The sequence below is a fragment of the Ambystoma mexicanum genome, chromosome 9 (assembly GCF_040938575.1).
Source record: "Ambystoma mexicanum isolate Mex_15411 chromosome 9, UKY_AmexF1_1, whole genome shotgun sequence".
Lineage (NCBI taxonomy): Eukaryota > Metazoa > Chordata > Amphibia > Caudata > Ambystomatidae > Ambystoma > Ambystoma mexicanum.
The window spans coordinates 1,011,856,902-1,011,879,744 of record NC_090931.1 but is presented as its reverse complement, the minus strand read 5'-3'; the positions used below and the strand labels follow the sequence as shown (position 1 = coordinate 1,011,879,744).

Below are 22,843 nucleotides of genomic sequence, written 5' to 3'. Positions count from 1 at the left end.
GATTTATTGTTGTATATAGAGCCATTTGCAGAATTTTCTGGTGGTGGAGATGTGCTCTCGCCTAGGGATTTAATGCTGCAGCATAGCGCGTTGTTTTGAGTACCTGTAGTTTGTTAATTATTGATTGCTTAGCACCTAGGTAGAGGCTGTTGCAATAATCCAGTTTAGACTGTATTAGAGCCCTAGCCAATGTGAGGCAACCATAAGTGGACAAGAAAGGTCTGCAAGCCCTGATCAATTTGCTGGTGTAGGCAGTGGCAGATGCTGTCATATTGACTTGTTTGGATAGGTTGGTGTTGACGTCAAGATGAAAACCAAGGGTTTTCACATTTTTAACAATGGGAATTGTGTTTCCATCAATGATGATGTTATTATAACTGGGGCTAAGTTTCAGCAGGTTATTAGGTAAGCCGATAAGGAGAAGCTCAGTTTTCTCATCATTCAGGCAGAGGCTGTGTGTGGCCATCCATGCCTGAATGATGGAGAAGATTTCATTGATCCGGGTGACGTCGGTGTTGTAGTTACCTGAGATGGTGAGGAGTATCTGGGTGTCATCTGCGTAATTGGTGTAGGTGACACCCAGGTGGTCCACTTCCCAGGTTTGTCAAAGAGGGGTTTTGTGAATATGTTGTACAGAGTGGGGGAGACACAGGAACCTTGTGGGACACTGCAGGTGATAGGGATGGGGTCTGCTGCTGCCATTGAGGAAAAAACCCTCATGGTTCTACTAGCCAAGAATGATTGTATCCACATGACAGCAGAGGAGGAGAAGTGAGCAGCTGACAAGAGGTGGTTGCAGAGAATTTTATGATCAACCAGGTCGAAGGCTGCTGAGAGGTCTAGAAGGAGTAGGATGGCGCTGTTACCTTTATCTTTAATATCATCAATCTGACTTTTGAGGTCAACAAGGGCAGTTTCTGTTCCGTGTTGAGGTCGAAAGCCGGATTGATGTATTCCTAGCAGTTGGTTAGTCTCTAGGTGATCCTGAATTTGCAGGTAGGCCACTTTTTAGCAAGAATGGAACCATGGTGATGGGTCTGTAATTAGTGGGAATAGCTGGGTCTAGTTATTGTTTTTTTAGGAGTGGGAGGACCCAAGATTGTTTCAGATTGCTGGGAACTGAATTAGAGGAGAATGAGAGATGTATTCGTTTAGTGATGAAGGGGGAGAGCTCTCTAGCTGCATCTTTTATAATCTGGGCAGGGCAGATATCCCCTTTGCAGTTAGAAGGTTTTAAAGAGGTTATGATTTTTTGACTTCTGGTATAGTTACCTTTTTGAACATGAAGCCTAAGTTTGTATCTGAGGGCGGTGGTGTACTTGGGCTAGTGGGCTTTCTACTGGTAAGTTGTTGTCGTTTAACCTCAATTTTGGTTTGGAGCCCTGTGATTTTGTTGGCAAGGGCATTCTGAATACTGGTGCACCGAGGTTTGTCTTTCAAGCAAGTATCACAGGGTGGGTTGGGATTTTCTAATTCCTTTAGGATAGTGAAAATTTCTTTAGTACAGGATCCTGCCTGATTTATTCTAACATTGTAAGCTTCTTTCTTGGTAGGAGATAGACGTAAGATCGGTTTTGTTTTCAGCTAAAGGTGTCGTTTTCCATAGTATTTCAAGCTTAGCTTTCTTTTTCCTCAGTATTTTGAGTTCAGGGGTGTACCAGGAGTTCAAGTGAGCTCTGGGTTTGCCTTTACGTGTGGGGCGATAGTATCAATGGCGGTAGCCATGGAGTCGTTGTAAATGTTAACCAGTGAATTAAGGTCAGCAGTGGCTGGGTGAGCATTGAGAGTGGGAAGGACCAAAGGGATGAGGGCTTCAGCGGTAATGTTACGCTTATTCCTAGTTGGACAGGCTGGTGCAGGGGGTGCTGTTAGGAGCTAAGTGTTGATATTGATATCAAAAGAGATAAGGTGGTTGTAACTCCATGCAAGAGGTTGGGGGGCTTTGCAAGTGAGGTTACAATTAAGAGTTGCTACCCAATCAATGATTCTGCCTTTCTGATGAGTGGGTTGAGAGCTGAATTGTGTGAAGCCGTGCTCCGCTAGAGCGTTATCCAGGGAAGAAGCTGGGGTGTCGTTGGGGTCATTGTACCCAAGTTTAAAATCTCCAAGGATGATATTTTGTGCTGAGGGTTTAGAGTTCTGAGCTGTTAGGGAGGTGATGTCTTCCTCAATGGTTCCAGGCGGACCTGGGGGTCTGTATACTAAGTGCATGGTGATCGTGCTCTTAGGGGTGGTTTGTAACTTAATAGTAGTAAGGTGCTCACAAGAATTAAGTGGAGAGGAGGTAACTGATCTGAGGTCTAGTGAGGATTTAAAGATGATAGCTACACCTCCTCCTCGAGCATTCGGTCTGTCAGCTCTGAGGATGGAGTAATTGTCGGGACAGCAAGGGTTAGGTAGGGTCCTGTTGCCTCATGTAGCCATGTTTCTGTTAAGGCGAGGAAATCCAAATCGCCAGATAGGATGATGTCGGCAATTTCTGTGGGGTGAGCAACAAGTGACCTGACATTAAGTAGGGCACCTTTTAAGTGGGAGTATTTGGGCTTGTTAGAGGCGGTGTCCTTATTGTTGGCCTTAATCTTGGGTGTTGCAGAAGACTTGCTGAACGTTCCGGGGAGTCTGGTGCCTAGTCTATTGTTGCGGGTAGTAAGGTCAGTTTTGACTGCAAGTGGGTTACCTGGTGGCTTAGTAGTGGGTTTAGCACTGGGTTTAGGGTAGTTGGGCTTGATACTGGTGAGGTCACCCTCTATCAGGAGTGGAGTGTTTGGACCGACGTGGCATGGGGTTTCATCAAGGATAGTCTTGGTTAGGGTGTTAACTAGAATGTCACTGTCTATAGTGGTGTGGTGAGGATGGTCACTGTGGGGGAAGGGTACCATGGTGGGCAGGAACGGTGTGGGGCTAGGGATGGGGTAGTGTCTTAGGCATCCAAGTTTGGCTAAACCATTACTGAAGGATATATAATTATTATTGCTGCAAGGTACATTATCGTGCAAGACACAAAAGGGGAACATGATGAGCGTGAACTAAGAGGGTGTCCAGACATTTGGTCGACTGAAAACTGGTCGAAAGACATTTGGTCGACGCAATTTGGTCGAAAACCAAATGGTCGATTTTTTTATTTATTTATATATATATTTTTCGGGTTTTCGATTTAAAAAAAAAGGGTTTTTTAGAAAAAAAAGGGGGTTGGGGGGACCCCCCCAAAAAAAACAAAAAAGGGGTGAAAATAAAAATAAAAAAAAATTCGACCATTTGGTTTTCAACCAAATTGGTTCGACCATTTGTCCAGTCGACCAATTTTTTTCGACCAAATGTCTGGTAACCAACTAAGTGAGCATGGTTATGGCTGCGAGTGCGCAATTAGCATTTGCGGACACACACAAATAAGCAAATTCAGTTTGGCTAGAGGCTAGCGATATAGGTGAATTAGATTTTAACTGTATGTTTGCGAGATAGACAGCTTCACTTCGCTAGTGGCTTACAGAAAATGCAGATTCAACTTTGCTAGGGGCTCACAGAAAATGCAGATTCAACTTTGCTAAAGGCGCACAAATAATGCAGATTCAACTTTGCTAGGGGCTCACAAATAATGCAGATTCAACTTGCTAAAGCGTCAACGAAAATGCAGATTCAACTTTGCTAGGGGCGCACAGAAAATGCAGATTCATCTTTGCTAGGGGCTCACAAATAATGCAGATTCAACTTGCTAAAGCGTCAACGAAAATGCAGATTCAACTTTGCTAGGGGCGCACAGAAAATGCAGATTCATCTTTGCTAGGGGCTCACAAATAATGCAGATTCAACTTTGCTAAAGGCTCACAGAAAATGCAGATTCAACTTTGCTAGGGGCTCACAGAAAATGCAGATTCAACTTTGCTAAAGGCGCACAAATAATGCAGATTCGACTTTGCTAGGGGCTCACAAATAATGCAGATTCAACTTGCTAAAGGCTCACAGAAAATGCAGATTCAACTTTGCTAGGGGCTCACAAATAATGCAGATTCAACTTTGCCAGGGGCTCACAGAAAAATGCAGATTCAACTTTGCTAGGGGCTCACAGAAAATGCAGATTCAACGTTGCTAGGGGCTCACAAATAATGCAGATTCAATCTTTGCTAAAGGCGCACAGACAATGCAGATTCAACTTTGCTAGAGGTGCACAAATAATGCAGATTCAATCTTTGCTAAAGCCGCACAGAAATGCAGATTCAACTTTGCTAGAGGCGCACAAATAATGCAGATTCAATCTTTGCTAAAGGCGCACAGAAAATGCAGATTCAACTTTGCTGAGCAAATCCAACCTGGAAAGGGGACTGTAGGCATCAGCCAATCAGATGTTAAGGTTGTGGTTTGTGTTGAAAGAGGCTGTGTGTAGTGAAGATGGCAACGTCCGGTTGTTTGTGGTTGGAGATATGTTTGTGCATGGTTTGGAGCAGTATGCTAAATGCAGGAATGTGGCAAACAATTTTGATGTTAAAGGAGTGGAGGTGGTGTGGAGCACTGTGCCTGGTTTCAATGTGCAGGGAATTGTACAAGTTTCTGAAGATATGGGCAGGGTGAACAGTCCCCATGTAGTTGTTTTGCACTGTGGTGCTTTGCATGTGGGCTATGTCAGTGCCCCTATTTTGTTGGCAGATTTGGAACACTTGGTTCAAGCAGTAATGAAAGTCCTTCCAAATGCCAAAGTTATTTTTTCTGGTTTAGTACCTAGGGCAATATGGGACAATAGTTATATTTTTTGTCCTCAGCAAAACATTGCTAGGTGTGCAATCAACCAAGACATGTTTGCTTTCATGCTTGGAGCTGGTATGTTCTTTTATAATAATGAGAACATAGATTCTGGTAATGTTGTTTATTTTAAAGAAGATGGCATTTCTTTATCTTTTATGGGAAATACAATGCTGTTTTGGAACATAAGGGTTGCTTTGGAGAAGCTAATGTGAATATTTTTGGAGTAAAATAAGAAGAAAAAAGAAAATAATACAAAACAAAACGTGTCTCTCAGGCATCTGCAAAAAAAACCCAAAGAAGGCTCTTTTCAGAGCCAACCTCAAAGGGGAAATGGGACACACTATTTAAATTTACATTCACCATGCTCAGATTTTTCGATTTGTCCGCGGACACTGCGGTTGTCTGCGGACAAGGCGTATTACATACAGGGATTTTGGGGTTGAGAGGCATGCAAATGAGACTGAGCAGAGCAAGGGATTGGTCAATAAGGGTTACTGGGTGTGTTGTGTAAGGAGAGAGTTTGTCAGAAAGTATTTTTCCCGAGAGAAGAACAGATAGCTATGGCTGTGTTTTTCAGAAAACAGATAATCTGGATTTTGGGAGACTCATGGATACATTGGTTGGAGGTGCATGCAGAACGCTGTGGAGTGGTTGCACATCGTGGATTCCCTCATGTGGAAGTGCACTGGCATGGAGTGCATGGAATGAAGTAGCTGGATTTGGTACCTCTTTGTGCTACTTTGGTGACACAGTGTCATCCAGACATTATTATTATTCATTGTGGAGGGAACAGTTTAGGACATGTGTCTGGAATTTCTTTGCAATTTGCCATGAAAGAAGGTATTGGGAAGGTTATGGACATGTTTCCAAATTCCCAAGTAATTTTTTCCCGTATTGCGCAGAGACAAATGTGGCTGCGTTCTTCTTCATTTGGTCCACAAATGGAGAAAGCGAGGTGCAATGTCAATAAGGCTGTTTGTGCTTTTTTAAGTGAGGTTGGCATATCCTCTTTTCACAATGAAAATATTATGTTTCGTAGCACATACATTTTTCGCAGAGATGGAGTACATCTTACTTATGCTGACAATCAGATATTTCTCTGAAAAATACAAAATGCAATGCGACCTTTTTTGGAATTACATTAATACATTTTGTAGTAGGTGTTAATCATTTGAAGTTTTTGAAACACAAAAAAACACCACCAAAAGGCTTTTTTCAGAGCCACCACATCCTTTCAGAGAAAAGTGCAATAGTTCTAATAGTGCAGCCCCTCAAAAATGTTAATGTTTGCGGACTGTCCCCAGACTTCTACAAAAAATGCACAGGGCCCTGCACTATTTATTTGTCACTTCTATTTTTAAACTGTGAAAGGCGGCTCTGAAAAGAGCCTTTTTTTGTTTTTTTAAACACGACACACAAGAAAAGGAGAGGAAAGGAGGGTAAGGAAGGGACACCAACCATCGGAATAAGAAAGGGCAGGTGGAGAGAGGAAGATGTAGGGTGGGCCTTATTCAGGTAGTGGGCAGTTCTTCTCATGCTCATTGACCCACAGGAGTGTCTCTTGTGGTGGCAGGAGCGGAAATGGAGGATGCTGCAGTGGAACTCAACCTACTACGTTTATTGCGAGGTACAACCTTACAAATAGCCCCACCATGGAACGACTTCAGGTGTCCCTTCATTGATGTCGTACCAAAGCTATGCAAACCAGGCTTTCCACAACTCAGCACCATTCAGCACTGATTGCAGATCACCTTATTTGCACAAGCTTTTGGCACTCCTTCAAGAGTGGTAAATAACCGCCACACCCAAGACTCACAGCGAGTGCTGCTAGTAGGGACTTCCACCTCCTCATCCTCTTCATCCTCTTCATCTGTCTCCTCTGCAGCCTCACGCCTGTTCCCCTCTGCAGGTCCTTGGGGAGGTGGTGGTGGTTGAAGGGGTGGGGGTGGTGATGAACCTGAAGCAGCCATGGTTGCCATCTGGAGGATAGCAGGCAGAGGTCAGCAGCAATGCAGTGAATTCAGGTCAGAAGCAATGCTCTGTCAGGTAGCCAGAAGCACAATGAGGAGGTTGTGGCCTTTTATAGAGGTGCTGGTGCACGCTCCGTGGACAGCCGCGCTGTTCGCGGACAGATCAAACACCAAAAAAAGGCAAAAAAAATTCAAAAAAGTATGGACATCACCAGGGACATTGTCTGGGACATGTGCAATGATGAACTTTTACTGTAAAATACCTTGGACCGCATTAGCACCATGGTCCATGCCGACGTCCGCCATGGCGGAATGGGGAATTACCACCCCATTCCGTGGTTGGTGGGGCGGTAATTCCCCATGCCTCCATGGCCCTTGCCCATTCCCATTTTTTCCCCATAGGGCTCAATGGGAATGGGGAAGGCGCTAATTACGGTACCGCAAATTGCGGTACCGTAATTAGCACCAAGGTCCCTTTGCGGGTTCCTACTTTAACAGCTGGTAAAACCAGCCATTAAGGTCGGGTCCCGCAAAGGGACCTCGTAATTAGGCGCTAGGTGTTTAACGGCGCTGCAGCCTTTTACGGCACCGTTAAACACTTAGCGCCTGAGTCATAATGAGGCCCCTTGAATTGTCCAAAAAATCACTTTTAAAATGTTCGGGGGCCCGGACATTGTCCGCAAATAAGGACATACGCTCAGCGTGGGTGCAGTCACATGATGACATCACAAACATGTTCGCGAATGGGACGGCTGTCTGTAGGACACCAAATGTGCATGCGTACAGGTGTTCTACAGACATGGGTTCTAGCCCCCGAACTAATTAAAAGTGCGACACATGTGCAGCAGACAGTTACGGAGAGGCGCAATATTCATAGGACCCATCGGTGTGGTGCGCATGAGCGCAGGTGTTCGAAGACCCTAAATAAAATAAATGTGTGTCATAACATTGCAGACAGAATAAGTGTTCTAGAGACATATCCATTCTGGTTGCGGACATTGCGAACAGGGGGATGTTGTTAGGACACCTTAATTTAAATAATTACAGACATGCAAATGGATGTCGTGTCCTTAGGACACCCCCATTTTGAGTAATTACGGACATCCCGGACATCGAGTGTGTTCTAAGAACTGTTCCATTTTGATTGTGGACAGTACGGACAGGTATAGTGTCCTTAGGACACCCCCATTTTGGTTAATTGCTGACATCCTGGACATCGAGTGTGTTCTAATAACACCCCCATTTTGATTGCGGACAGTACAAACAGGTATAATGTACTTAGGACACCCCCATTTTGGTTAATTGCGGACATCCCGGACATCGAGTGTGTTCTAAGAACAGTTCCATTTTGATTGTGGACAGTACTGGCAGGTATAGTGTCCTTAGGACACCGCCATTTTGGTTAATTATGGACATTCCGGACACCCGCGCTGTCCGCAGACACCCTAACTGCCTTTAAAAAAAATAAGACACAGAGGAATAAAGTAACAGCACACATAATATTTTATTATTGTATACAAATATAAAATGTATGATCGAGAGGGGGAAGCAGAAACTGAAACAAATACAGGGGAATTAGGCGTTTGAAGATGATGAATGGGAGGGGATGAAGGGATGGATGTCACATCATTACGTTGTTCTTGGTGAGGAGTGTTTGGGGATAGTTTACTGGGACATGGAGAGGGGGAACAGGTACATATGGAACAGTGATATTTAATGTTTTCTTTTATGTGGTCCTCCACACAAAATGTATTCAAAGATTGAAATTTTTCATTAGAATATCCAGTTTGTGTTCCATTCGTTGCAGAGCATTTTCTAATGTCTCTCTTGGTATATTATTTTCACTGTTTGTATGGTCTGTTAAAAAGAAGAAATTTGTACATAAAGTAATGGTTATTAATTGTCTTATATAGAGTAGTGTTGTGTCTACCATTAGTATCACTGTCTTCACTCATTTCATCCCATGGGAAATATTCTTCCAGCCATTCCAAAGTACTGGACATTTCTGTGTCAAAAAAAATATATAACTTTTAGTGTACAGAAAGTTTAGAATTATATAAGAAAAATAACGTTTACTTACTAGCTTTTGGTAAGTTTTGTTGTTACTGTTGTGTAGGTCTGCTGTTGCTTTTTGCTGTGCAGTTTCTGTGAGGTAATTATGTTGGAGGCATATATATTGTATTTTGGTATATTCCATTCTGGTGCATATGCTATTTAAATGGACGGTTGATGTCTTACATATATAGTTTCCACTTCTTATTTATTATTACATATAATATGTTTATGTGCTGCTTTTTGAACTTGTTCAGTGTTTCTATACCATAATACAACAATGTAAGATACCCCCTGAGTTTTTGAATAGTGTTGATGTTGACCGCGTCCGTCTGCAGACATACGCACAGTCCGCAGATATCAAAATCACTAGCTGGGGGTTCAGTATGTTCTATGTTACACGTATATAAAATAAGGGAATCCTAGTAAACAAATTCACCCTATGTATATCTATATTCAGTACAAAGACTTTGTTAAAGGGACGTTATGGTTAAGTTGCGCTACTAAACACCTATGAAATTCAGTGAAAACACTTTGTGAAAGGGACTTTATGGTTCCATGTAAAACCAAAAACCCCTGAAAATCATCTGTTATGGTATGCTAAGCAACCATAACTCGTGCCACCACTGTGCACTGCTAAGATTAACACCCAGGACATCAAAGATGACATCACAAATGTCACTGATGACATCACTGATGACATCACATGCCTGTCTCACTCTTTTTTCCTTTACTGATATAAGTAGGCCAGTAACAGTCAGGAACAAAAAATTACTATATTTGTAGACTTATACTTCAAATATGTTCTTACAGTAATTCACTAAAGGTGCACTCACATCATATGAAACATATACATAGGGGAAAACACAGACTTGAATGCTTTGGGCCTCATTACGAGGTTGGTGCTAGTCATCTAGCTATTAGCCTAGCACCAATAACGGGACTGTGTCCGCCCTAGTTCAATGGGGACTTACCACACCAGTCTGACCATGGCGGGACCGGTAAGTCCCCATTGTAAAAGCCATTCCCCATTCCCATTAGGGCTCAATGGGAAGGCGTCAATAACTGTACCGCAAATTGCTGTACCGTTATTGACTCCGGTATCCCTTAACGGGTCCCGTCCATAACGCCTGGTAAAACCAGACGTTATGGGAGGGACTCGCTAAGGGACCTCGGAATAGGCCGCAAAGGGATTATCGGCACCGGTGTCATTACCGGTGCCCAGTATCCCTTTGCGCCCACCTCAGAATGAGGCCCTTTGTGTGTATGAAGATAATCAGTAAGGTTATCAACACTTTCTTATAGTTGTGTTGTTTTTTTAGTACTGTACTTTCCCTGGACATGCTCATATTTGTATGTGTTGTCTGTTTGTATTTTGTGTGCAATAATGTACTAAATGGGTTTTATTACGTACTTATTAAATGTTTACAGTATACAAAACTTAACATGGCAAGATTATTAATATTGAATCTCCTGCATGTTTGCTGAACACTATGCCTATGTAAGTAGATCTATTCCTTAGTATATTGGAAAAAACTTCATAATGCAATGCTATTTGGATTAATTCCTTGCTTAATGCACTACGTACCTCATAATATTTATTCCAATGATCCTTGACACTTTTTTATTAACATTAAAATAAGAATCCCTTGTACAGACTTTTCATGAAAAGTAAATGCACATGTGATGTCATCAGTGATGTCATCAATGACATTTGTGATGTAATCTTTGATGTCCTGGGTGTTAGTCTTAGCAGTGCACGGCGGTGGCGCGAATTATGGTTGCTTAGCATACCATAACTGGCGAATTTCAGGGGTTTTTCGGTTTTACTTGGAACCATAACGTCTTTTTAACAACGTTTTTTCACTGAGCCGGTATTGCCTTTGGAGCAGGTGGCAGGCCAGTTTGTCAGAGGATGTACATGATGTGCGCCATTTCCTCTCGGCCACACTGCACTTGCATTTTAGGGTGACGAGGTCAGAGTCGTACCAGGAGTTGCACTTGGCTTTGGGCTTCAGGCGGATCCTCATGACAGGGGCAAGGATATTAAGAGTATCAGATATAGCAGAGTGGAGCGTGGAGAGGACTGTGTCAGGGTGAGAGTCAGCCAAAGGGGCGTACAGGGTTAGAAGGTGGCGGCGAAGGTCTCAACTGATATGCGCTTCATGCGTTGGATGACTGAGAAGGTGGGTGGCAGTGATGGAAGTGGCTTGGCCTGAGGGGTAGGGGGGGTGAGGTGGGAGGCGAGGTGAAAGTGGTCACTCCAGGAGAGAGGAGTGCAGAGAGGAACAGAACGGAGAAGGTCTGAGGAGATCAGAACATCCAGAGTGTGCCCTGCAGAGTGAGTTGGGCCATAGGGGAGAATAGTGAGAGAGTGTCGCAGAGGGAGGACAGGAGGCATCCAGGTGGATTTTGAAGTCTCCAAGAAGGAGGAGTTGAGTGGTGGAGGCCAGGAGTGAGGAGGAGAGGTCCGCCCATTCATTATAGGAAGGAGGAGATCTGACCAGGTGGCCGATAGATAGTAGCCGCAGTAAGGGAATGGCTAGGGGAGAGAGAGAGCCTGCAGACAAGGCATTCAAAAGAGGAGGAGGCCTGTGTAGGAGTGACAGAGGCAGGGATCCACTCGGGGAAGATCAGGGCTACACCCCCTCCGGAGCGGTTGGACCTGTGCGCAGAGAGCATCTTGTAGCCATCAGGTCGGAGCATGTCAAAGCTAGTGACAGAGCTGTCCGTGAACCTTGTCTCGGTGAGACCGAGGACATCAAGGTCAAGTTCTTCCAGCAGGCGGCAGATATCAGAGGAGTGTTTGACAGCAGAGCGAGAGTTCAGAGGGGCAATATGGAGAAGGTTGACATCCTTGAAGGACTTCCGGGGAGGGGTACAGTCTTATGCTTACCTGGTATCCACAGGGATGCCACTCAACCCTGGTTGGATGATTTTCACTCTCGATCCCTCTCCTGGTCCCTTGGTAAGGCCTCTGGTTAAAGATGGGTCTTAATATTGGAAAAGGTGGATTCTCCTTCCTGCTCCTCGTGGCAGGGGCGCGTTTATGTGGGGGGCGAGCAGCAACCAAATTACTTCACTGGTGCAAGCCCCCTATGGGAATCCAGGCCTGCTGCGACTCCCTAGGTTTGCTGCTTTAGTCTTTATATGCAGTGTTCCTCTTAGTTTGAATAATAATGTCTTGCTTCTTTACTTTTATGTATGGAAAGTTATTTTGGTGTTGTCATGCAGTTTGAAGATGAGCATGGGCCAGTAGGCGAAAGCGCGGTGTGCGCGATGCTGTCCGGTGACTAATGCGTGATGCGCAGTGCTGTTTAGCCTTTTATATTGCTAACCTGTGTCTTTTCTCTCCTTGCAGGTCGCGATGTTCCTCACGAGCGCCGTGATGTTCCAGCAATGATACTGACCAGGAGATGACTACCCAGGTAAGAATTGTGTGGCTTTCTTCGTTCGGGAGGAAACGTGAGTAAATGCTTATTAATGCTGTCTTTCTTCCTCCTCTTTCCAGGTTATGGTATTCCAGGATGCATGCGGTGCCGGATGATGGAGTTCGTCCCTTCAGGTGAGTGGAACTGAAGTCGACGATGGATTGACTATTCCAGGTAAATTTCGTAGTGTTCTTTCTCTCTCTGCAGGTCCTTGGATTCAGGTAAACTGGCATCAAAGAACTGGGCACGGTGAGCATTACGCTGCCACCAGCAGAATAACACAAATTGTGTTCTGCTGTTTGGGTGTGGTTTAAATAGTCTCAGGTAAAGTAGTCCAGGTAAAGTAGTCCCAGGCCTGCCACACCCAAAGTAGTCCAAGTAAATTAGTCACCCAAAAGACTAGACCTCATAGCTCAGTTCCTTGTAACTGAGCTATGTGTGTGCCTCCATGTGGGCTGAACCCCCCAAGTTAAATAGCCCCAAGTAAATAGTCCCATTCTAATGTTGGTCTTCATGATGGTTATGAGCCTGGCGCCAGAGGCTTGGATAAGATTTTAAGGCCTTTGACCTGGCCCTAACTGGAAGGCTGACTTGCCAGTGAGGGCCAGGTTAAGGGTCATGACATACAGGTCAGAGGTAGAGGTAGAGGTAGGTGTAGAGAAAGCCCGAGAAGGTGCATTGTACGTACTTGATATATGGTTTAATTCTATTGTGGTGATTGTGGCCCCTGGCAACACATAGTATAGTAAATATGTTTATAGTAATTATAGGTAATGTAGGGGGCGTATACAGCATTTGTAATATGGTGGAATGATATAATTAAAGTATATATGGTATTTATGATTGTAGTACAATTGAGGTCAATGCTCCTTGATGTCTCCTCTGCATTTCACATGGTAAACAAATGTATCCTCATTAAATAGTTTCATGATACCATTAGCATCATGGACCGGACACTGGACTGGCTGATTTCTTTTCATTACTAACCACCCTTACCAACTGCCACTGGGCTGTTTGTACTGCACCACCTCACTGTGTACCTGCAGACCGCCCCATGTTTTATCATATAATTGTGGCTCTTCCATATCTATTTTGTCTCTGATTCACCTGATGTCTTTCTTTTTTCTCATATTCAGTGTTAAATTAGTTCAGGGAAGTTTTAGGAAAGCTGTGTGTTATTAACATGTTATCCTCGTTTTTCATCCCTGATTTTTTGATTGCCACAAGGCATTGTGTGTGGCTAACAATCTCTGTCTCAATACCAGTAAGATGGAGATCTTTCTTTTTGTGATACCTGTGCTGTGTTTTTCTCCTATCCTCTGGTCGCTGTCTTTGGGCCCTGTGCTCTTACTACCCTCTGAGGCCAAAAACCTTAGGGTCATCTTTAAGCTCCTTCTCTCAGATACTACTTACATTTTGGAGCTTGTAAAAAATGCCCATGCTTTTAGCTTGCCCTAATTAAAGGCATTGTACCATTCGTCTCCTTCCCCCAGAAGCTGCACGTATGTTGAGGCCTGGTCCTGTGTGTAGCTGGACTACTGCAACAGCCTCTTCCTTAATCTCCCCCTATTTTGTCTGTGCCCACCTTGGCTCATCTAGAATAGGGCTGCAAAACGTAATCTTGGCCTAAAGCCAAGGGATCGTATCGCTGCAGTCCTACAGTGTACATTGGCTCCTGCTAATTGCAAGGACTACAATATGTCCAACTTTGTTTCCCTAAATACTGTCTGCTAGAGCCCTCCACTGTTGCAAATCCCACACTGTGATTGTTAAACACTTTTTGAAACACAGAGCGTGAGGCATGTCTCTGTCTTTGGCTGGTGCCTCTCTTTCGAACAGGTTTTCTGCCCCTCTTATACTTGAGCTGGACTTCCTTAAGTTCTGGAAACTTATGAAAACGTTTGTGTTGGGGATGGACTCCATAATTTCTATTTACTTCTATTTTTAAACTGTGAAAGGAGAGGAAAGGAAGAATACCTCTGAGGAGGTGCAGCTGGTAGTGTGACTTCTTAGATATGCCAGAGATGTGAGGAGAGAAGGAGAAAGTGGAGTCGAAGGTGACCCCAAGGTTTTTAGCCTCACAGGTGGGAGAAGGAAGAGGGCCAAGAGAGGCCACCCAGAGAGTGACAGGAAAGGAGGAAGTGGGTGTGCCGATGAGGCGAATCTCAGTCTTACTGGCTTTAAGGCAGAGATCGTTGGTGGCACACCACGCCTAGATAGCGGACAGTCAGAGATGAGAGAAGAAGAGGTGGCGGAAGGGAGCCTGAAAATGAGCTGAGTCTCATCCACATGGGACTGAAAGTTGGGTGAGAGAGCGGCAATACGGTGGGCAAGAAGTGCCAGGTATTGGTTGAAGAGCCTAGGAGAGAGGTTAGACCCCTGGGGAACACCACCGGTAGAGATGGAGATAGAGGAGAGGAAGGACCCAAGTTGGACCTTGGAGGGTCGATCGGAGAGAAAAGAGGTCAGCCGAGCTAGGACCGGATCGGTGATACCCAGGTTATCACAGAGATGGTTGAGCAAGATGGCATGGTTGACTGTGTCAAAGGCAGAAGAGAGATCAAGTAAGATGAGGACACAAGGGGTATTGGAGTCAAGGTTGGAGTACAGGTCTTCACAGATGTTCAGGAGAGCAGTTTCTGTGCTTCTGACAGCTCTGAAGCCAGACTCATGGTCATGGAGACAACCAACCAATTCGGTGTGAAGATTAAGCTGGGAGATGGCCAGCTTGTCCAGGAGTTTGCCCAGGAAAGGAGTGATGGAGATTGGGCTGTAGCTAGCAGTGCAGGAAGTGTCGGCTGAACGTTTATTAAGAAGAGGGTGAACAAGGGATTGCTTCAGGGGGGCAGGAAAGACTCCAGTGGCGAAGGAGTGGTTGAAGAAGTCAGCTAAAGCAAGAACCAGTGTGTCAATGTAGTCCTTAATGGTTTTAGAGAACAGGGGAGAACCTGTTTAGACGAGACCTTTATAGATCAGACTTGTCTAGGATTGTCGTCTGGGGAGAACAGGGGAAAGGCAGAGAGGCGGGGAGGAGAGGTGGCCACATACATGCTGTATACAATTCAATAACCAATACAATATCTATTTTTATTACAAACACACATAGATTAGTAGAAGAAGTCAGTAGACACACGTTTATGTTCGTTTACCCAAGAACGTCTGAGGAGCCATGTCCGCATCTGCGAGCACCAGACAGTAAACATGACCCCACACCTCTTTTTTTATCATAAAAATGCTCCCATGCCAATATTTTATGTCTCTCCCATCCTCCCCAGACACTCTTTTATCCATAAAATAACGCACAATGTATTTTTTGGAGCACATTCCTACTGCAGTGTCTGCAGAGGACATCCGTGGTTCACGGATCCAACATGGCTAAAGTTTTAATGCACCTCACACTTTTCACAGACCAATAAGTGGGCGTGTTTGATATCCACAAATGTATTACCATGTGCAAGCCCAAATCCACATCCATTACATAATTGCTGTGGCCATATGACTATAGCCATAATTACTAAGGGCACATTACTGTGACCAAGGGAGTGTACAGATTCTTGGGGGTGAAAGAGAATTGTGAAATGGGACTTACCAAAATGAGTTTGATATTTGACTCTTTTGAATAAAAACACACTGAGGAAATCACTACAAACAATGGAAACATAGTAATTGTGTCCCCTCTCCGTTAACATTGTTTGGGGTTGAAGTAATACGCCACTAGGACTACAGGAAAATGTAGTGTTTTAATCCCTATTGGAGAACATGGGTAGCCTGTCCAGCATTCCCAAAAGACCTTCATGCCATAATACAGTGTCATTAATTCTGCATCACATGCATCTAATATATGCTGATTTTATTTTCTATATTAGTAACCGGTGAGAGACAATCAAATTGTTACACGCAATCTGATTGGCTCTCGACCGGACTTTACCCCACATAGAATCCCTCCAAGCTTAAGCATCCTTCACATCCTCGGCCAGGGTGTGTGGCAGCCCATTAGCCAATGAGGAGACTCGGAACAGGGTAATCCCTGCCCTTAGCCACCACACTGCTATAGGCTGCCATCCTCCCCCTCCGGGGATTCAGGTAAGTGGTTTCTTCCCGCCACCCCCACACCATCACAAACAATCCCCTCCCCAGCATCCCAGTCCCACTTACCTTGTTTTGGGTCCTTTTTCGAGAGCAAACGCGCTGGGAAAACTTCAGTTCCCAGCACGTCCGCTCCCGATGGCCGCCATGGAAAGGGAAAACTGACTCTGTATTCCCTTCCCGGCAGACATTTTTTAAATGTTTCTTTTTTTTTCTTTCTGTTCTAAAAAGCAACAGCGTTTTGGAACACAAAAACAATGCTATTATTACCCTGTACTTGCGGGCCAGGCTACTAATAGCAATAAGCCCCTTGCCGCGGGGGCATTACCGAGTCAGGTAATGCCCCAGGCCTATGTTAACTATGGGCCCCGGGGCATTAGCTGACTTGGTAATGCCCCCACGCCTCGGGGCTTATTGCTTAATTATTCACCCTCCCACCAAGTTCCAGGGAATGCTGTTGTTTATCAAGTGCCTATTGGCCACTAATGTTTCCCTTCAGAATGCCAGAGTTATATACAGCTATTTGGAATGGCACTGGACAAAAGGAGCCATAATTTTGCTGTTAGTTACCGGTGGCTTGAGCCGGGTCCTATTCCATCATAGGTACCACATTACATCATTTTAGCTTTTCCAGGTTTCACTATAAAAGTATGAACTTAACACCATGCCAGTTCTCCCTGCATGATGTCTCTGGCCCTCATTCCGAGGTTGGTGCTAGTCATGGCGCTACTAGCACAATGACTAGCACCAATACCGGTACCACCACCGACTTGGTGGTATGGGGATTTACCAGTCCAGTCCGACGATGGCGGGACCGGTAAATCCCCATTTGTAAAGCCATTCCCCATTCCCATTTGAGCCCCCATAGGGCTCAATGGGAAGGGGGAAGGCATCAATAACGGTACCGCTTATTGACCCCGGTATCCCTTTGCGGGTCCCGTCCTTAGCGCCTGGTAAAACCAGGCGTTAAGGGAAGGACCCGCAAAGGGACCTCGGAATAGGGCGCAAAGGGATTACCGGCACCGGTGTCATTACCGGTGCCCGGTATCCCTTTGCGCCCACCTTGTAATGAGGGCCTCTGTCTTCCCAGGAAATGGGCTTGTTAGATTTGCACTTTCATGCACTAAAACTGGGTGGCTCAGGCTGCCACAAGCCCCATGAGTATTTCGGCAAATGTGGTAGATTTCTTTAGGATAGACTTGTTGTGAGTGGCAAAAGCTCAAGCCAGACTTCAGTTGCAAAATATCTTTAAGGAAGCTTCCATGTAAATCCCTATTAGATTTACAGGATGCACTTCATCAAGGATCTAATAATGAATACATTTTTCATCAAAATTCTGTTTTATCTTCAATAGGATAGAGAGGCCGGCTGTCTGGAGAAATTATCAACAGTTGTGAGGAGACTGTGTTGAGAAGCAGAGGGCCTTGATAACCATTATTGAATTCACATAGTAATTTGGAAGGCAGCGACATGTCCCATGAGGCAATTGAGCTCTGCAGCTCTGATTTATCCAGCGGCCCAGACCTTTGTCTCTTTTTAAAGAACATGATGGATTAAGATGTGATACAACTATCATTTTCTCGCAAAGTGCGATACGTTCCTTTCATTGTTGGAATGATATCAGGAGATATAAGAAATCTCCAAGACATTTTTTACTGGGCATTGATTACAGTTTCTATTGCTCTCTGAGATCATCTCTTTCTATACCCTGTCTTGAAGTTAGAGAGGAGTACTGCCCACATCCTCTGTGATCCTTTTTTGTCCATCAGGATTCTCCGGCAAGCTGGGGCCTGTGCTTGCATTATACACTGCAATAATCTCCAATGCTCTCAATTCTGAGGTCCAAAAGGCAAAGTATTTTATCTTATTTAGTTCATTCCTATAATCCTACTTATTTCAAAGGCATTTCAGTGAACATGGCCTGGAAGTCCAGTTGGACATTTTGCAATGTGTATATATAAATAATGTGGCAGTAAATCTGCAGAATCAGTCAAAACCTGTCCTTCGCCATCCCTGCAGAAGAGCCATCACGGGGATAGAAGTAAACTCATTACTGCTGGGTTTCTTATCAACCAAACAACTTCAGGGACAGACTGTGCCTGCCGGTGGTTGGTGAAAATGCATTTTGTAATTTCAAAAGAAATGAAGTTTGTTTTATCATTATTTCGATTCCCAATTATTGGGAAGATGCACAATACATATCAGGCATGGCTGGGCCATGTTTCTTTGCCAATTCAAATGATATTTTCTCTCTTTCTAGAACAGCAGACAATTAACAAAATGAAACAATGTTCCATAGGCAAGAGAACTTTGACAACATTATCTTATTCAAAAACGTTACATTCATTTGCAAGGCTTCGAAGTCACTCCGATCTCATAACCAGTGTCTTCACCCAGTGTGGAACCGTCAAGTCCTCGAGCAAGCTCCCTCTCTACAGTCAATTAACAGTATACATCAGTTTATCTTTTGAAATACCATTACTTTATGAACTGACCTTCAAATGTAAACAGACCTGTCTCTACTGTCCTGCTCGTTTCGCAGAAGCATCTGGTCGCTCTGCTGCTCCTGTCAAGGAATAAGAGATGCTTTGTTATCAAATAATCTGACTCACTTGGGGGCTGATTTCTGTAAATTCGATCTGCTCCCCTTTTTGGGGACTTGGTGCATTCATGGGCCATGCTGACATCACAATGCTGCACCCACACACATCCGGATCACTTGTAAGACTAGAAGTATGACATTGAAAACAGTGTTAAGCAATTTTCACAAAAACTCGAAACTTCTTGGTCAGAGGATTGTGCAGAAACTCATTAATCATTTATTTGAAGCAGAAGAGCATCCCCCATTGCAAGAGTTGGAGGGAGGTGCGTGCCATGTAAAAATCGCCTGATATTTCCGCCCGCAAATTAATACTAAACTGACACACAATCGTCGTAGCATAAGAAAAAAAAACACATTAAACAAGAAATATGGAATCTCGTTTTTAATAGGCATTTTTTTATGGAGGATGAGGAAGGTAAACCTTGGTTAAGTAGAAGTGAGCTCAAATGAACACGCAATAAGACATTGCTCAAGTAGCATGTGTCTTCTTCCTTCTGCTAGACAGGTCGATAGAGAAGTAAACTGGTTCTGCAACTTCCCGTTCAATACTGAGAAGTGGGAGGGCAGTGAAGTCAATGGCCTGGAATGGGACACCGAGTGTGCTCCTGCTATACCCCCCACTGAGCAGGGGCACACAGAAACACTGCTGTCATGTCCGGTTCTACAGGCTGAGCAGGAGCATGCAGCAACACTACTGTTTTGGACAGGATGCCCCGAAAGAAAGTCATGGCAAAGTAGGATAGGACTAGACCGGCTGACCCAAAATGGTAGACTAGGCAAGTAATAACACATGCCAATATTGGTTTATCATGGATGGACGCCCATTGAAAGCGTGGCATTGTCATTATGTCACACTGCCCCTCACCCACCAACATCCACTCCGCTTCCGGCCCTGCACAAAAGCAGGCACTCACCCACCCATGTAACACAACATACACTTGCTACACATTTATCATAAACGCACAGCACGAATACATACATCCACACCCCGAAAAAATGTTGATCTCCTCTTGCTCCACTGCTCTGTCTTCGCCAGGAAGAAGGTCTGACGTTCACTGCAGCCTTCCGACTTCCATGCTCACCCGATTCCCACCTCCACTACACAAACAGGGAAGCCGGGAGAGCTGGAGTACTGGGGCCAGACAGAAAATAAAGTTCCATCATTTCTTTATGGTGTTTGATGCACTCTGACTCTGGAATGTCAGAGTGAATGCGCTTAGGAAGCACAGTATTGCAGCAACACTGGTGTCCGTGTCCCGCGCTCCAGGTCACTGCCGTGGCCCAGAACGGCACAGGACACAGACACCTGTTTGCCGTATACTCCTGCTTGGCACCCTCAATGCTCTACCAGCGGGACACCTCTCCTGTTCGGCACATTCATTAACAATGAGGGTGACGAACGGGAAATGTGTCTGTGTCGGTGTCTGTAACAATGGCCCTCATTACAACATCGGCACTAAACCATGGCGCTATTAGCACCATGGTTGGTGCTGGTGTTGTAATGGGTCCGCCATGGTTCAATGGGGAATTACCACACCATTCCAAGGGTTGGCGGGGCGGTAATTCCCCATTGAACGATGGCCCTTCCCCATTCCCATATTCGCCCCATAGGGCTCTATGGGAATGGGGAAGGCGCTAAGTACGGTACCGCAAATTGCGGTACCGTACTTAGCACCAAGGTCCCTTTGCGGGTCCCTACTTTAACGGCTGGTGTAGACCAGCCGTTAAGGTCGGGTCCTGCAAAGGGACTTCGTAATCAGGCGCTAATGGGTTAACGGCGCCGCAGCCTTTTACGGCGCCGTTAACCCATTAGCCCCAGGGTCGTAATGAGGCCCAATGACTCATTCTGCCTGCAGCAGCAGCAGCAAATGTCCTGGTCTGCTGGGAATTGCCAACCACAGTCCCCCGCTCAGTACGCTACTGATGTGAAGTGCATATCTGCTATTTGTAAAGTTAGAAGCACAATATAGTTTGGAAAATAGTCCATCAAGGAGAGATGCATTGTGTTACCATTTTAATAGATTTTTCTGTGATGAAATATTGTCTTGTCTTTAAGAACTGAAGCCAAATCGGAGAAGAACCACAATGGCATGGGCTTAAATCCGACACCAATAATCATGAAACTAAGTTAACAGATATTCTGCTGCATTGGTAGACATAGAACAGTGAGTTGTTACATCTGCCGTATACTGTTTACGCCGAGCTCTATGTGCTTTTTACTCTTACAGTGTTTGCCTTGTGCACTGTCTACTGAAAGACAAATTAAATCCAGAATCCATTAATTAATCTTAATAGAGAGAACACGATAACTGCTATGTTCCCTAATTGTTGAAGGCACTGAGACAAAATAAATAATCATTATCTGAATGCAATACTGTGAGTGTGATAATAAAGGGATCACCATCTTGAACATTTGCATTCACACTATGTCAACTATGAGTCTTTCAAATGAAGCACTGGCATGATTTCAATTGCAAGAGAGATGCTTGACAAGTGTTTTCATTTTTGACTTTCATTAAATTAACTAGCAGATGACTAGCAAAATTGCAGCTAACCGAATGCCAAAAAGTCGTACACGTGTGTACTGTGTGCTGTCTGTTTTAAAAATAACTGCTAGTGATAAAGGTTCAAAAACATATTTGTATTTAACCTTATTGGGTATTAGCACATGGAAATCGTTATTACCATACTCTCAGTCCATCAAAATGCTGAGAGCGCAGTCAATATCTTCTGGTATTGACTGCATTATGAACGTCCCCACTTCAAAAGCAGGCAGGCAGACTCGCACTGTCCTATAGGCCAATAGGCCCATGGGCGAACCAAAAATACAAAATGCTGGTGTGGGCTCGTTTTTTTGTCGTCAAAGTGGGCCACTTTTTTACCAATGTGGGTCAGTTTCATGAGTTACTTCATTATGGATCTAGTGGTTATGACCTGTGTTGCTGAACAGATATTCTTTGAAATGCACAATTTGGATCATATTTCTCCCTTGTGAACTACTCAAACAGTCTCTGCCAAAAGGGATGAATTGCCATTTGCAACTGTGGGCCACTTTTTCATTGGTGTCCAAAACAATTTCATGGCCCAGTCCGAGCCTGCAGGCAGAGAAACAAAAAGCAATTTTCAGGCAAGATGTCTTTCAAAAGGCACTTCTCCAAGAGAATACTTTTTTTGTTATCAACATGGGCAACATGGGCAAATGCTTTCACTTTCTTATAGAGAAACCCACTGCACTATAACCAAGATTGTAATTGAAATGTTTAATTTATGAAGACAAGGTGGGTCATTACAAGTTGGGCAGTAAGCGATACCGGGCACCGGTAAGGAGACAGGTGCCGGTAATCCCTTACTGGCCAATTCCGAGGTCCCTTAGCAGGAGCCTCAAAGAACGTGTGGTCTGACCACATGTCCTTTACGGTCCCGCTAAGGGACCAGAGCGCTAATAACAGTAACGCAAATTGCGGTACCGAGATTAGCTACTTCCCCATTCCCATTGAGCCCTATGGGGCTCAAATGGGAATGGGGAATGGCTGGTTCAGTGGGGACTTACCGGTCCCTCTAGGGTCGGAATGCACCGGTAAGTCCCCATTGAACCAGACCGGTGCCGGACCCGGTATTGGAGGCAGCCATGGCGCAACTAGCGCCATGGCTACCTCCAATCTCGGAATTAGGCCCAAGATGTCATTAAAATAAATTGAAATAAAACCATCTTTCATTTACTCCCTTAGTTTGTCAAAGTTCTTTCTGATTATTAAACGTTTTTTACTATAGCACCAAAGCTCCAAAACACTCCGTTATGTTAACAGGGATAGAGCAGACCAGGCTGTGGTGTCCTACGGTGTAGTTTCTCTAGATACCATTTCTGAAATGGAACAGTGACCCTTTGCTTACTTAGGGGTGCAAATGAAGCTTTGATCTTGTTCTGCAGTTCTTTTTTGCAAACTTGATGTAGGATATTTAGAAGTGTG

The 22,843-nt window shown here is 44.5% G+C and overlaps 1 protein-coding gene across 9 annotated transcripts in view; it reads left to right on the top strand.

The window, feature by feature from the left end:
• The window catches only part of B3GALT1 (beta-1,3-galactosyltransferase 1), a 2,246,978-nt gene that overhangs the window by 660,339 nt on the left and 1,563,796 nt on the right, over nucleotides 1–22,843 (top strand). The window contains exons 4-5 of one of the 9 annotated variants that reach the window (XM_069616271.1): nucleotides 12,118–12,184; nucleotides 12,268–12,321. The exons of the other annotated variants lie outside the window; for them this stretch is intronic. The gene's annotated coding sequence lies outside the window, so the exon portion shown is untranslated. The remainder of the gene's footprint in view (nucleotides 1–12,117; nucleotides 12,185–12,267; nucleotides 12,322–22,843) is intronic. 9 annotated transcript variants of the gene reach the window in all.